Source organism: Engystomops pustulosus, chromosome 4 (genome assembly GCF_040894005.1).
Source record: "Engystomops pustulosus chromosome 4, aEngPut4.maternal, whole genome shotgun sequence".
NCBI lineage: Eukaryota > Metazoa > Chordata > Amphibia > Anura > Leptodactylidae > Engystomops > Engystomops pustulosus.
This window is the reverse complement of record NC_092414.1, coordinates 140691953-140707142: the sequence shown is the minus strand read 5'-3', so window position 1 is coordinate 140707142 and position 15190 is coordinate 140691953. Positions and strand designations below refer to the sequence as shown.

General features: G+C 43.0%; 1 protein-coding gene across 3 annotated transcripts in view; it reads left to right on the top strand.

The window, feature by feature from the left end:
- The first annotated feature begins 2512 nt into the window (after nt 1-2512).
- TLN2 (talin 2) overlaps nt 2513-15190 on the top strand; it is a 148433-nt gene continuing 135755 nt past the window's right edge. For 2 of the 3 annotated variants that reach the window (XM_072147780.1, XM_072147779.1), the window contains exon 1: nt 2514-2671. The gene's annotated coding sequence lies outside the window, so the exon portion shown is untranslated. Of the gene's footprint in view, nt 2672-15190 lie in introns of all 3 variants that reach the window. The other variant, XM_072147781.1, reaches the window with a different exon arrangement.

Here is a 15190-nt window from a genome sequence, read left to right as displayed (position 1 = left end):
GTACTTTATGCATTTAATTTTTCTGGAGGGCCACCTACCCGGTCCTCTGTTTTAAACAATTTTTGGGAGTGCCACATACAGGCACTCAATCTATTCAATTTTTCTGGAGGGCCACCTACCTGCTCCTCTGGTTTGAAAACTTTTTTGGACTGCCACATACAGGCACTCAATCTATTTCATTTTTCTGGAGGGCCACCTACCTGCTCCTCTGGTTTGAAAACTTTTTTGGACTGCCACATACAGGCACTCAATCTATTTCATTTTTCTGGAGGGCCACCTACCTGCTCCTCTGGTTTGAAAACTTTTTTGGACTGCCACATACAGGCACTATCCAAATTAAATTGTCTCCATAGCAGCCTCCACACGTTGTCTCCATTGCTACCTCCAAAAGTCGTCCATATAGCTGCCTCCATACATCGTCCCCTTATCAAACGAGGTGTGTCAGGCAGAAATTTGGGTTGTTTTCATGGATTCCACATCAAAGTTGTTAACTTTGTCGCCACCCTGCTGTGTTATCCACAAAATATACTGGCAAACTTTTACCATTTACGGATATTATTTCAGCGCTTCTTGCGCATCTGTTTACATTCCCCTCACCCGCCATATCCCAAACTTATAAGAACGCTACTACACTTAACTTGGTGCAGGCTGGGACCGAGTCTGACCCTGGGGCTGGTCATATACTGCCGACGCAGAGGATTGCGGGGCCTACCTCGGTCTAGGTCTCAAAGGCCTACTATACCTCCTCCTCCTCCCACCCCTCCTCCACCTCCTCCTCCTCCGAATTACCATCCGTGGCCATGGCGCCATCAGTCGGTAGCTCTAGGCACAGCAGCAATGCCGTCGCTAAGCGACAGCAGGCGGTGCTCAAACTGCTGAGCCTAGGCGATAAAAGGCACACCGCCCAAGAGCTATTACAGGCCATTCCACATCAAACTTGTTAACTTTGTCGCCACCCTGCTGTGTAATCCACAAAATATACTGGCAAACTTTTATCATTTACCGATATTATTTCAGCGCTTCTTGCGCATCTGTTTACATTCCCCTCACCCGCCATATCCCAAACTTATAAGAATGCTACTACACTTGATCTTATACAAAAGGTTCTTAGAAGTGCTGTTTGGGGAGTAGCCTAGAGACAGGGGCTTGGATTGGCGAAAGCTCGCCTGGAAGCGGAGCGCCAGCTCCATGCCAAGATCCAACTAACATAGTTTTAACTGCAGCACCTTTAATCTACTACTAGTTCACTGCCTCCATACATGGTCCCCTTATCAAACGAGCTGTGTCAGGCAGAATTTTGGGTTGTTTTCATGGCTTCCACAACAAACTTGTTAACTTTGTCGCCACCCTGCTGTGTAATCCACAAAATATACTGGCAAACTTTTATCATTTACCAATATTATTTCAGCGCTTCTTGCGCATCTGTTTACATTCCCCTCACCCGCCATATCCTAAACTTATAAGAACGCTACTACACTTGATCTTATACAAAAGGTTCTTAGAAGTGCTGTTTGGGGAGTAGCCTAGAGACAGGGGCTTGGATTGGCGAAAGCTCGCCTGGAAGCGGAGCGCCAGCTCCATGCCAAGATCCAACTAACATAGTTTTAACTGCAGCACCTTTAATCTACTACTAGTTCACTGCCTCCATACATGGTCCCCTTATCAAACGAGCTGTGTCAGGCAGAATTTTGGGTTGTTTTCATGGCTTCCATGTTAACTTTGTCGCCACCCTGCTGTGTAATCCACAACATATACTGGCAAACTTTTATCATGTACCGATATTATTTGAGCGCTTCTTGCTCACCTCCTTTGGTTCCTCTCTGCCACCCATTGGTTTGAAGCCTGAGTCCATTTAGGGTATGTCGCCATGCCACTCTCTAGCCTGCCGCTGCTGTCGCTGCTTCTGCATGCCGTCCCCTATAGTGTCAGGGTCAATTATTGGATGTTTTAGATGCTATCTAGCTTCATTCTGTCACTCTGTCATGGCCATGCTGTTGCCCATAATTTTGGCATAATGGTGCGATTAAGCAGCCTCAGAGGCATCCATGCATGCTGCCCCTGCTGTTTCCTGTCCATTTCCGTGGTGTTTCCATCCTTTTCTGAGGTTCCCAGGTGTTTGGCCAAGCTTCCCTGTGCAGAGCCTTGGTCCCCTTGAAAAATGCTCGAGTCTCCCATTGACTTCAATGGGGCTCGTTATTCGAGACGAGCACTCGAGCATCGGGAAAAGTTCGTCTCGAATAACGAGTACCCGAGCATTTTAGTGCTCGCTCATCTCTAATCATAATATATTGCAACATAAAGTATGAAAAAGTCTAAAGTAAATTATTTTAAAACACAAGTACTTCAGGGACAAAGAATGGATTCCTGGTTGTGGCAACAAGTGAAATTAGAGACCTAAAACCATGATAAAAGTGAAGGTAATGCAGAACATAATCCTGTAGCTAGATAGGATCCATGCCAGCCACAAGATGGCGCCCGTTGCTATACCAACAAGACCCCCCAGTCCCCGCCAATCATACAGCGGCGTGATGTGACCACCTTGCTCTCTCCCACCTCCAGGAATTGCGCGCATGCGCGTGTTATGGTCAGGGGGGTCGGGCAGCGCATCGGGCGGAGAGACAGCAAGGGATGGAGAGGGAGTGACCCGGGCTCCGGCAGGGATTACGGCCGGGTAAGTGGGCACCATGTGAGGCGCTGGTGGAGCGGAGGCTGCAGCCTGTGCAGGAATGTGTGTGATCTATAGGTGTTCAGTGTGCACGAGAAGCCCATAGGATGAGTAGTCGGTGCAGAGCTTGTCACATGTGCTGGATGTATGTACAGGAATGTCCCGGGCTGTGCGGTCATACATGCTGGAGGGCTGCAGAGGGATCCAGTGACATGTGTGTCCTCATCCTGCACAGCTAAACATGACCAGACTGCTCCCTATGTATTCACAGCGATCCCTATATCCCAGGGTGGCTATGCTCCATACTGCTCCCTATGTATTCACAGTTATCCCTATATCCCAGGGTGGCTATGCTCCATACTGCTCCCTATGTATTCACAGCGATCCCTATATCCCAGGGTGGCTATGCTCCATACTGCTTCCCATGTATTCACAGCGATCCCTATATCCCAGGGTGGCTATGCTCCATACTGCTCCCCATGTATTCACAGTTATCCCTATATCCCAGGGTGGCTATGCTCCATACTGCTCCCTATGTATTCACAGTTATCCCTATATCCCAGGGTGGCTATGCTCCATACTGCTCCCTATGTATTCACAGTTATCCCTATATCCCAGGGTGGCTATGCTTCTTACTGCTCCCTATGTATTCACAGTTATTCCTATATCCCAGGGTGGCTTTGCTCCATACTGCTCCCCATGTATTCACAGCAATCCCTATATCGCAGGGTGGCTATGCTCCATACTGCTCCCTATGTATTCACAGCGATCCCTATATCCAAAGGTGGCTATGCTCCAGACTGCACCCCATGTATTCACAGCGATCCCTATATCCCAGGGTGGCTATGCTCCAGACTGTTCCCCATGTATTCACAGCGACCCCCTATATCCCAGGGTGGCTATGCTCCCGACTGCTCCCCATGTATTCACAGCGATCCCTATATCCCAGGGTGTCTATGCTCCAGACTGCTCCCCATGTACATAAAGTGATCCCTATATCCCAGGGTGGCTATGCTCCATACTGCTCCCTATGTATTCACAGTTATCCCTATATCCTAGGGTGGCTATGCTCCAGACTGCTCCCCATATACACACAACAATCCCTATATCCCAGGGTGGCTATGCTCCGGACTGCTCCCCATAAACACACAACAATCCCTATATCCCAGGGTGGCTATGCTCCAGACTGCTCCGCATATGCACACAACAATCCTTATATCCCAGGGTGGCTATGCTCCAGACCGCTCCCCATAAACACACAACAATCCCTATATCCCAGGGTGGCTATGCTCCAGACTGCTCCGCATATGCACACAACAATCCTTATATCCCAGGGTGGCTATGCTCCAGACTGCTCCCCATAAACACACAACAATACCTATATCCCAGGGTGGCTATGCTGCATACTGTTCCCCATGTACACATGATCTCATTTAAGGAGGAGTTATCTTTACATATATGTTCAGCTCTCCCATAAGTGGGTGGGAGGTAGAGGGTCCGATGCACATAGCCCTTATACCAATTAGTACTGCAGCCATTGCTTATGGGGCTGTGCCATGGGACGTATGGAGCACAACGCTCTTATGGTCAAAACTTTTTCTCATACAGTAATACCCAGCAGAAAATATCACTTCTCTGTGCACTGCCGACTTTCTAGGAATTACATTATGTAATGAAGTTTTCCTTCTTCTAATAAATGATCACCTGTCCAATGAATAGGTGATCACTGGAGCCCCCCTCTAATATCAGTGCATCTTTGTAAGGCAAATTCTATCTTATTATAGTAATATTCACTTTTATCATCTTCATTTGATAGTTTTCCAGACTCCGGAAATATTCTCCCAATTGCTTTGCTCTCAAGGAGTGGCTGAATAGCTTGAGTTGCTGCCTAGCAATAAGTGCCACTACCAGCGGGTGACTCTGCAGGATTCATTGCTTTTCTGTGTAGATCCGGCTGTGGATGCTACTGGTGGGCATTGATACAAACCACCAGACCTCTGCCCCATTCATGCATCGTCTCAGCGTCCCACATTGATGACCTCAGGAGATTAGATGTGGGGGATGTGTGGTTGTCATCTATATACAATATTCATGTGTGTTGCCTTGTGTATGAAATTACAGCTATGTGTTATTTTATTTGTTTGGAGACAAGAAGACAATCGTTACATTGCCCAGATAGAAGTATACGTTGTATACGGTTTTGGAGATCTTGTTTTACATTGGTTAAATTCGTATTAGATTCTGCTATATTTATCTCTAATTGTTAGGTTGCTTAACACAAAATAATGAGCACCTTATAATTTTTGATAGAGGGGGCATTGCTGATGGTTAGGTTTGATGTAAAATGAGTTCAGTTATGCAGATTATATGTTATCTACAGTGTACAGGCCATATACACTCACCGGCCACTTTATTAGGTACACCATGCTAGTAACGGGTTGGACCCCCTTTTGCCTTCAGAACTGCCTCAATTCTTCGTGGCGTAGATTCAACAAGGTGCTGGAAGCATTCCTCAGAGATTTTGGTCCATATTGACATGATGGCATCACACAGTTGCCGCAGATTTGTCGGCTGCACATCCATGATGCGAATCTCCCGTTCCACCACATCCCAAAGATGCTCTATTGGATTGAGATCTGGTGACTGTGGAGGCCATTTGAGTACAGTGAACTCATTGTCATGTTCAAGAAACCAGTCTGAGATGATTCCAGCTTTATGACATGGCGCATTATCCTGCTGAAAGTAGCCATCAGATGTTGGGTACATTGTGGTCATAAAGGGATGGACATGGTCAGCAACAATACTCAGGTAGGCTGTGGCGTTGCAACGATGCTCAATTGGTACCAAGGGGCCCAAAGAGTGCCAGGAAAAAATTCCCCACACCATGACACCACCACCACCAGCCTGAACCGTTGATACAAGGCAGGATGGATCCATGCTTTCATGTTGTTGACGCCAAATTCTGACCCTACCAACCGAATGTTGCAGCAGAAATCGAGACTCATCAGACCAGGCAACGTTTTTCCAATCTTCTACTGTCCAATTTTGATGAGCTTGTGCAAATTGTAGCCTCAGTTTCCTGTTCTTAGCTGAAAGGAGTGGCACCCGGTGTGGTCTTCTGCTGCTGTTGCCCATCTGCCTCAAAGTTCGACGTACTGTGCGTTCAGAGATGCTCTTCTGCCTACCTTGGTTGTAACGGGTGGCGATTTGAGTCACTGTTGCCTTTCTATCAGCTCAAACCAGTCTGCCCATTCTCCTCTGACCTCTGGCATCAACAAGGCATTTCCGCCCACAGAACTGCCGCTCACTGGATGTTTTTTCTTTTTCGGACCATTCTCTGTGAACCCTAGAGATGGTTGTGCGTGAAAATCCCAGTAGATAAGCAGTTTCTGAAATACTCAGACCAGCCCTTCTGGCACCAACAACCATGCCACGTTCAAAGGCACTCAAATCACCTTTCTTCCCCATACTGATGCTCGGTTTGAACTGCAGGAGATTGTCTTGACCATGTCTACATGCCTAAATGCACTGAGTTGCCGCCATGTGATTGGCTGATTAGAAATTAAGTGTTAATGAGCAGTTGGACAGGTGTACCTAATAAAGTGGCCGGTGATTGTACATGTTTTCATATTTTGCAGATTCATAGCATTGTTGTTGGATCTAAAAGGCAAATATCCATGTCAATGTGCAAAGGTCCAGTCATTCTTCATAATTAGACTTAATAATAATAAAAAAAAAAACAATGCTACTGCATGACCGAGTCACTGGCCGCCATCTTTATATACAGGTTCAGCGGTGTAAAGGACTTCAGAGTAGCCTGTATGATGTTATCATGTGCTTGCAGGATAACATGGGCAGGAGGTATACACAGGGTTGCTTAGTGGAAAGCGAGTTGAAGTTACATGCAGTTAGGGAATGTGATAGGCCTGCCTGAAGACATCAGTTTCAAGGGGCTGTTTGAACTTTCGGTATATATGTGGGAAAAATGGTATATATTTCAGATGCAGCTCAGGAAAAATCCTGAAGACATGAGTGGGAGATAAGAATTAAATATGAGAATAATTTTAGATCACTGACAAATCAAATAGCACAGGTTGGGCGACAGACCAGGATGAGTTAGAAGACGCTGACAGATAAGATTACATTGTATTTTAGCAAGGGCATATGTTTAGAACTTTATAAAGTGAATGTGTTTTCCAGGAATAAGTAAGTAAAGTTTCTATTAAAAAGCACAGCACACACCAGGTGGAATATTTTTTATTTTTCTTTATTTAAATATACATTCAATTCTTAGCTTTTACAGTAACGTATGCAAAATTTCATATTGTGTAAGAAATGGATAAAAAAAGAGCACAACGTTTCTGTCATCCCGACCTTTATCCAGTTAGATCGGATTTGGATCTGCAGACATGTTTGGAAGTTGCTAGGCAAGTAGTAAAGTTTCTGTCCTGATACATGATTCTCACTTAGAGAGACATTTGTCAGCTCTTATAAGCCTTTTGATGTATGCGCTGGGAGGGGGGGCCGTGGCCTTAAAGGGGTTTTCCCACAAAGAAAAGTTAGGCCCTATCCAGGGGATATTGTAGAGACCCCCACAGATCATGAAAACGAGGGGTCCGTCGGACCCCTAATCGCTCCGTCAGACTAAGGCTACATTCACACTGCCGTTGCCCGCCCGTACCGTACCGAAACGGGCAACGGCAGTGCACGGGGAGAGGAGGAGGAGGTGAGCGCAGCTCACCCCCGCCCCTCTCCATAGAGATACATGGCGTGCGGCGCCGTATTACGGGAAAAGATAGGACAGGTCCTATCTTTTTCCCGGGTACGGTGCTGCACGTGTGCTGCACCGTACCGCTCCCGTAGGGCGCCGTGCGCCCATTGCTGTCTATGGAGGACGTATATCGGCCGTATATACGTCCTCCATACAGTAGTGTGAATGTAGCCTAATGGAGTGGACAGACGCGCATGACCGTTCAGCTCCATTAATCTGTATTGACCAAGCGCTGCACTCGGCAATCTCTGTCAGCTCCATTGAGATTAATAGAGTAGAATGTTTATGCGCAGCTGTCCTCTCCTTTAGTCTGACAGAGCGACAAGGGGTTCGATGGACCCCTCGTTTTTGCTATCTGTGGCGGTCTCATCACTGAGACCCCCACTGATCAGCAAGTTAGGCCCTATCCCGTGCATAGTGCCTAACTTTTCTTCGTGGGAAAGCCAATTTAATCATATGCTGGCGCATGAGTCCTGGCATGTGATCATTTCACCCCTAGTGTCTATGGTTTTAATTCAATGGATTTACACTAGACCACGTTCTGTGGCTCCCAACTCCAATGTTGGTAGGAAGATAATCAGTGACCTATCTGACATTCAGCATCTCTCATCTTTTACTATAGGTAAACACAAGTGAACAGCATTTTTATGTAGTTTGTGGAGATAGTATGCCTGCCCCAGTGTATACACTTGTGAAAATACTATAGTATGTTACTTACATAAAATATTTACCCTTAAGAAAATTTTTCAGATTAAAGTAAATCTGCCATCTAATTCATAAAGCGGCATCATGGCCAGAATTGTCTTGTTGCACCCTGACGCAGGATCTGGCCTTTTTATGGTGTCGGTTTCCTAAAAATTTATACAAAATAAGCTAATGAGGTGCGATTGCTGCAGGGGATGTTACCAGAGAGGCACAGACAATAACACTGCTCATCAGCATAAAGCGATGCTGCTTTATAAGGTATGAATCAGAGGGTAGACTTTCTTTAACACAGAATGGATAAAATATAAAAAATGTGGACTTCAGGAGCCCGCTTATTTCATAAGGTTTTGATCTATAGTTGCTTCATTTACTTTGATCCATAAATTGGTTATACTGGTTAAGTGACACATGGCAGATTTAGTTCTGCCCACAACCAGCAACCATACCATCTGCAGAAGTATCTTCTACAATGAAGTAATAGTTATTTGATGCCTAGTGTTCAGTAGAGCTGTTTGATGTAAAGATATTACATTTTTGTCTGCATTCACATTTCATTTAAAGGTGGTTTTCCATTTAAAGGGAACCAGCATTCAGAAATTAACCTAATAAATCAATAGCAGTATGTTGTCAAGCATCTGAACAACTTCTAGTTGATGCTTTGTTCATAGGAGGGGGTGGGGGGGGGGGCATTAAGAGGTGGGGAGAGTTTGACTTCAGTGCCTCCTTGATTTTATACAAATTGCATCTGGCTTCAAAGTAGATTTTTTCTAAATACCATTAAAGAAACATGATCTAAAAGCTGGTAAGTGGCTTGGCAACATACTGGTAATGGTTTATTAGGTCAATTTCTGAATTCCAGGCTAACTCTGAATAATAAGAATGAAAAACCCATAGGTTGGGTCATCAGATCATGGGGTAAGACACGCAGGCTATCCACTGATAAGCTCAATACTCTGTATGTTGTCTGAATCTCCTCCTATTCACATGGATGGTAGTTGAGCTGCAGTTCATGGGCTTGCCACAACAAATAGAAAAAGTGCTTATCACTCTGTTCTGTGTTGATCAGTGCCTGAAATTGGCAGATTCATCTGAGGTTAAGGTTGATCCCCCTATAACCTTATAATATTAAAATGGAAAAACCCTTTTTAGCCAGTCCGGTTTTGGGAAATACTGGGATATACTAACTATTAATCGCCATTCTTCTGTGTAATATTTCAGTTGCATTCATAAATTTTTCATCCCTGTCTTTCTGGGTTGCTGAGGTATTTGATGACTGGTTTGACTATTGGCACTTTTGCCAGTAGGTCAGTCTACCCTGTGTGCGTAACTTTCTGTCAAATACTTTATAACCTATTGAATATCCTCTGATGTTCGTCGCAGGTCCTCTTCTGTCTTCTTTCTTCTGTAACAGCCGGCAGAGACGCGTCCATGCGATCTGCTGGCCAGCGCATACTATGATGTCACCAGCTGCCGCATCATAGTATGCGACGGCCGGCAGATCCCATGGCCGTGGCTCTGCTGGCTGTTGAAGCGGAAAGAAGACAGAAGAGGACCCACGGCGAGCAACGGAGACGCCGAAAGGTGAGTATGTAAGTTTATTTTTTATGTGCTTGGCAAAATTAAATGATTTGGCTGTGACTAAAACATTTCCTACCCTCGGCTTATACTCGAGTCAACTGGTTTTCCCAGTTTTTGGTGATAAAATTAAGGGCCTTGGCTTATACTCAAGTATATACGGTAAGTAGTCAATGTGGAAGTAGCCTTAGAGGAAACCTACCATTTGATTTGTAACTACACTGATGCAGAATCATATCTTGTTTAATCCCTTTGCTTAGTGGGTTTGCTGATAAAACAATTATGAAATTAGGATAATGAAGATGTCGCTTCTGTGCCTGGGCTCAGCGCTTTTCCTCTCACATTAATTATGTACTAATACACAGGATGATGTGTAATCCCTGGGTTGTGCCTGAAGGTAGAAGTAATCAATCGTGCACCATCCCCCAGCTGCTGTGTATGAGTGATCCAGCTCAGGTTGACTTTTCCTGTCTGGAATAAGCCCCGTGTGTAACTTGTGCAAGCATACAATCCAGCTTTCCCAAGGCCCTGAACGTTATAATTGTTTTTCAGCGAAACCACTCAACTCAGGGATTAACTAAGATATGATCCTGCATCGGTGTAGCTATAGCATTCTCAAGGTATGTTTGCTTCATAATGTATCAAATCAAAAGGTAGGTTTTCTTTAAATGCTTTCTTGCAAGCTATACATGCTAGACATGAATCATTGCTTTGGAGATGCTGCAGCCTTCGACAGCACTAATACATTTTAACTTTGTCTTATTGTCTCTTGCTATAAATAGGACCCTTTTTACAATCTTGCCATAATAAAAACAAAATAAAAAACACTTCAAACGTATTTGAACAAGGCCTTGTGGTTTTGATTCTCATTGCCTCGGTGTGAACCCACACCCCTTCCAATGTTCTCTACAGATCCACTAATTAGCATAGCTTATAACCATGTTAATAATTGTAGAGTCTGCTCCCTGCCAAGCCAGCGCTGAAAGTGGTATTTCTCAGTAGCTTGGAAGGCTTCAATTAGCTAAAACGCTTGTTGCTGTTATCCCAGGCACGGGAGGCCTTTCTCTTACTAATATGGAAGACCTTTTAGGTTTATAAGAGTTCTCATCTATTGTGCCTTTTACTTGATTTTTTTGGCCTCTGGGTCTTCCCACTTTTGTGGACAATATCTTTTAGAAGGAGTTTTCCCACAAAAGAAAATTCTCAAATCGCAATCCCCTATTGATGTTTATACAGTAAAGATCATTTTAACCCCTTACTTCACAATTTTACTCAGTTTTATTCCTGTATTAGCTCCTATAACTCCCTAGGCTGGTCAGTGTATGATTCCAGAATGTGGGTGGGGACTCTGTAAACATACGCATTATGATCCCTCTAGTTCTGTGAGATGACAGTGTGGTTAGATTATCAGGGTACAGGTTTATATACACTTTCATCTGGCTTCTGAACATTGTACTATTATTTGACACCTAGAAAGAGAGAGATCGGAGATGAGGAGATGCACATTAAACATTGTCAGCTCTGCTACACATCTATTCTCCCTCCCCAGACAAAGAACTTATCTGCCTGTAGCTTGCAGCTTCTATCTCCTCACGATGTGTTGTTTGCTGGCAGGAAGTGAGTGAGTGTGTGTTAGTGTGAGCTCCATCCCGAGCAGAGAGAAAGAGATGGAGATCTCAGCTGCACGGCGGCATACATAAATCCAAGATGGCTGCCCCGACAGTCAGAATTTACAGTGTCATGTCTATTGGCAACAGAAATTGTGTACACCAGGATTGATAGACAGATTGGAATTATATATGTGAAATGCTGTATTATGCTGTTGTCAATAACAATTAAAGAATGTGTTATTTTGTTATCCTTAGTACATTTAAGAAATTTGTCTTCTTGGGAATACGCCTTTAACTCGTGTGATTGTTTTTTCTTCAATAAAGACTTATTAGACTTATTAGGTTGTTCAATATTGGCTATATACAGCACTTTATCTATAGCAACCTTTCCCTGATAATAATAGCACTCTGGTGACAGGTTTAATGTGTGTTCTGGTTTTGTTTTCTACAATGATCTTATATCCAAGCCAATGAGTGAGTTCAACTTAATAATAATAATAATAATTCTTTATTTATATAGCGCACACAGATTACGCAGCGCTGCACAAAGCTTGTCAAATTGGTCCCTGTCCCCATGGGGCTCACAATCTAAACAACCTAACAGTATGTTTTTGAAGTGTGGGAGGAAACCGGAGTACCCGGAGGAAACCCACGCAAACACGGAGAGAACATACAAACTCTTTGCAGATGTTGACCTGGGTGGGATTCGAACCCAGGACCCCAGTGCTGCAAGGCAGAAGTGCTACTCACTCAGCCACCGTGCCGCCCTTGTGCATGTTTTCTAAGGTCAAGTGCACAGATGAAATGAAATTGTTAATGAAATATGCCAAACCTATAAAGTTTTGTTTTTTTCTGTCTCATCAAACAATTAGAAAGTCACATCCTAATACCTTAGCCAACACTTAACCCATTTCTAGAAAAAAATTGTAACTTACCTGAGCACATACTATTTTTGCAATGTTCATTTAAATGCTTAGACTACATTTCCTACATCTACTTGCACTGCAGGTTGTGTGCAGTGAGCCTGCTCCTCCCTTCCCTTTCGATCCTTGCATTGTCTATAAGCTAAACTCGCATAGAGGAAACACCTTTGAGTATATTACAGCACTTTTCTTCCCACATAGCTAGTTCACTCCCCTTATCTGCTAGCACAGTGTCACTACAGCTCGCCACTTGTGTTCATATTGCCTTCTCCTTTTCTTTTCCCCTCTGTAGTAGTTGTTTGGTCCTCTATACTGTATAATTCTGGGTAAAAAAAAATATTTTGTGTCATAATTTGATGTCTAATATGCATAGGTTACATATGCATGCAAGGATAGTACATCATAGAGGTAAACGGTAAATAAGAAGCTTACATCATATACTTTTCTTTTACTGGCAACACGTGCCACTCAATTTCTTATACAGTGTTATACTTTGGTGTCCTCTGTTAAAGTTTTTTTTTTTTTGGGGAATTAATCAAAAGCAATGTGAGCAGTCTGTAGGTGGACCAGGCCATATGTCACCTGACCTGGCCATGAAGCTCTTTTTGCTCCTGTTGTTTCTCATGTGCTCATTGTGCTTCTCGCCATTCTCTAGACTGTTGAATCTTCCTGATCAAAAGATGCGCCTTAAATGATGGTTATGTGAAAGCGTTGAGGTTTTTCATGTCCTGGCAAAGGTGTGTGGTTACGTTAACATCTAAATCTCTGCATCTGACCCCAGTTCTGTTCTACGTCTGTGATCTGTAGCTAAGTATTCTTTTCTTTTAAAGACCTGTGCTTGACCTGACCCGTATCTGCTTGCCCCACCTTTGGCCTTTACCTTGGATTCTGCCTAAACCTCAACTCCCCATAAACATAAAATCTCTGATGCTTTTGGAATTTTTAGGTGGTTGGTTGTAGCAGCTATAGAGATTTGGTGTCAGCTGTTTTGATTGTTGGTCCCAGTATTGGTAGTGATATATCTTTTAAAAAAAAGTTTGTTTTCCTTCTGTAAGTGAAAGAGTTTCGGGTTGTGGTTAGACAATTAGTGTGTTATTGGAAACAACAACTAATGATTAAAAGGTCAATAATGTAGTGTTGGCCAGTAAGAGAGTTCCAATGTAAGAGAACGAAAGTGTTTGGAATAACGCTATACACACGAGCTTTACTGATCTCTGTTAATGCAGTAGATGTGTGTGATCTTCAGTGTCCAGTGAGTCAAGCTTAGTGTGAAAGGTGAGAGGAAGAAATATTTTACTCTTGAGTGAAAGTCTATTTTTGAATTACGGAGGCGTCCGGTGTTTCTGTGCCTTAAAAGAACCAGCTTTTTTGGCAGCCACAGAGCTAGTAAGGGATCCGTGACTAATAAAGTAAAAAAAAAAATCATCTATATTTCTTTCACAACATATTCCATGGCACTGGGCTTTCCAGTTATATAAGTATTGACTGTAAATGTCTTCAAATGTTTAAGGAAAAAACGCTAAAGAACACTGAAATAACATGTACTCATTTCCATTAATATCAACTCCAGTTTTGATTGTCTGTAGGTCTCGTCTGCTCTCCACATTCTTCACCCTTCCAAACATGGCAGAAGATGACTCAAAATGCTTAGCCAATCAATAACCTTAAAGTGACATACCCCAACTGATGGACTGAGTGTGTTCCTTGCCCTCTCTAGATGTTTTATGACAGGTGCAGGTAGTGGAGCTTCCTCCTGTAATGTACTTACATTGTTTGTGACTATTGATCCAATTGCTGGCCTCAGGGACCAAATCTTACATCAGACACATGACTGCTGAGGCAAGGAACTGTCTCATGCATCATATGAACAAAGTATGTGACATCTTTACTGTTGGTTCTATAAGAAGGGAGACAAGATGGCCACCATTAAAACTGAATAGGGTGCACTAAACCGAATAGCTGAGTATCTGTCATTTTTTTGTGCAAAAGCTGTCTCCAGATGTCTTTTTCAGTCAAAACAACAATTGTCAACTCATTCCCTTTAAACATAGTTTATTTAGTTGTAAATATGATTGTGTTTTCAAATGGAGGAATTTTATTCATTTTGTACAACAAGACTTGTTTTTGTGGTAAAAGAGCTGCATCATGATGTTTAGTGGTAACATGAGGTCATCATTGAAAGCTGTTGTTGGGCCCCATTCATCAGGAAGCTGTTATTGCAGTAAGGGCGCTGTTCCCGCTAATCTGTAGCTGTGCTCATTAATATTTCACAAATGCAGCACTTAGAGCTGTTAACTGATTGGCAGACAACAATAAGGGTCTAGTAGAAGATGCAGAGTACAATTGTGTCTTGGATGAATGATATACTTGTGTAAAATCGGCTTTACATTGGTCCATAATGTAGTTGAGAAATGCATAAAGGTTTATATTAATAACAGGTAAAAAAAAACACAAATGAAGCATTTAGTCAAAACCTGATGTGGTTTGTTTTATGCCACCCTGGCTTTATTTATGTTACAAATGGAAACAAAGTTCATTGTCAAAGGGGAGATTCTCATCTTTAATATGAAGCCAGAACTGTGTTTCTTTGGGGCACAGTTCAGAAGATATAACCATTTGAAATGTTCCCCCCTCCAGCTTGTCAGCTGAAGACAGAATAGAGGAGGTGGTGGCGGTGGACAATTCTGCACGTTTTGTAGAAGTACATGCTCCCTTGTGCAGATGAACCATTAGAAGGGCGACAAATTTAAACTACATTTTTTTCTATACCTTTTTTTTGCTGAAGGTATTTTTCAGTTTTTCTGAAAAAAAAAAATTGTAAAAATATGGGAACAAAGACAAAACATTTTTTTTTAATAAGTCTTTAATTTTAGTAAGTCATTTGTCTTCTACGGTAATTATACAAAGATAAAAACATTGAACTGCTTAAGGACCATGTCAT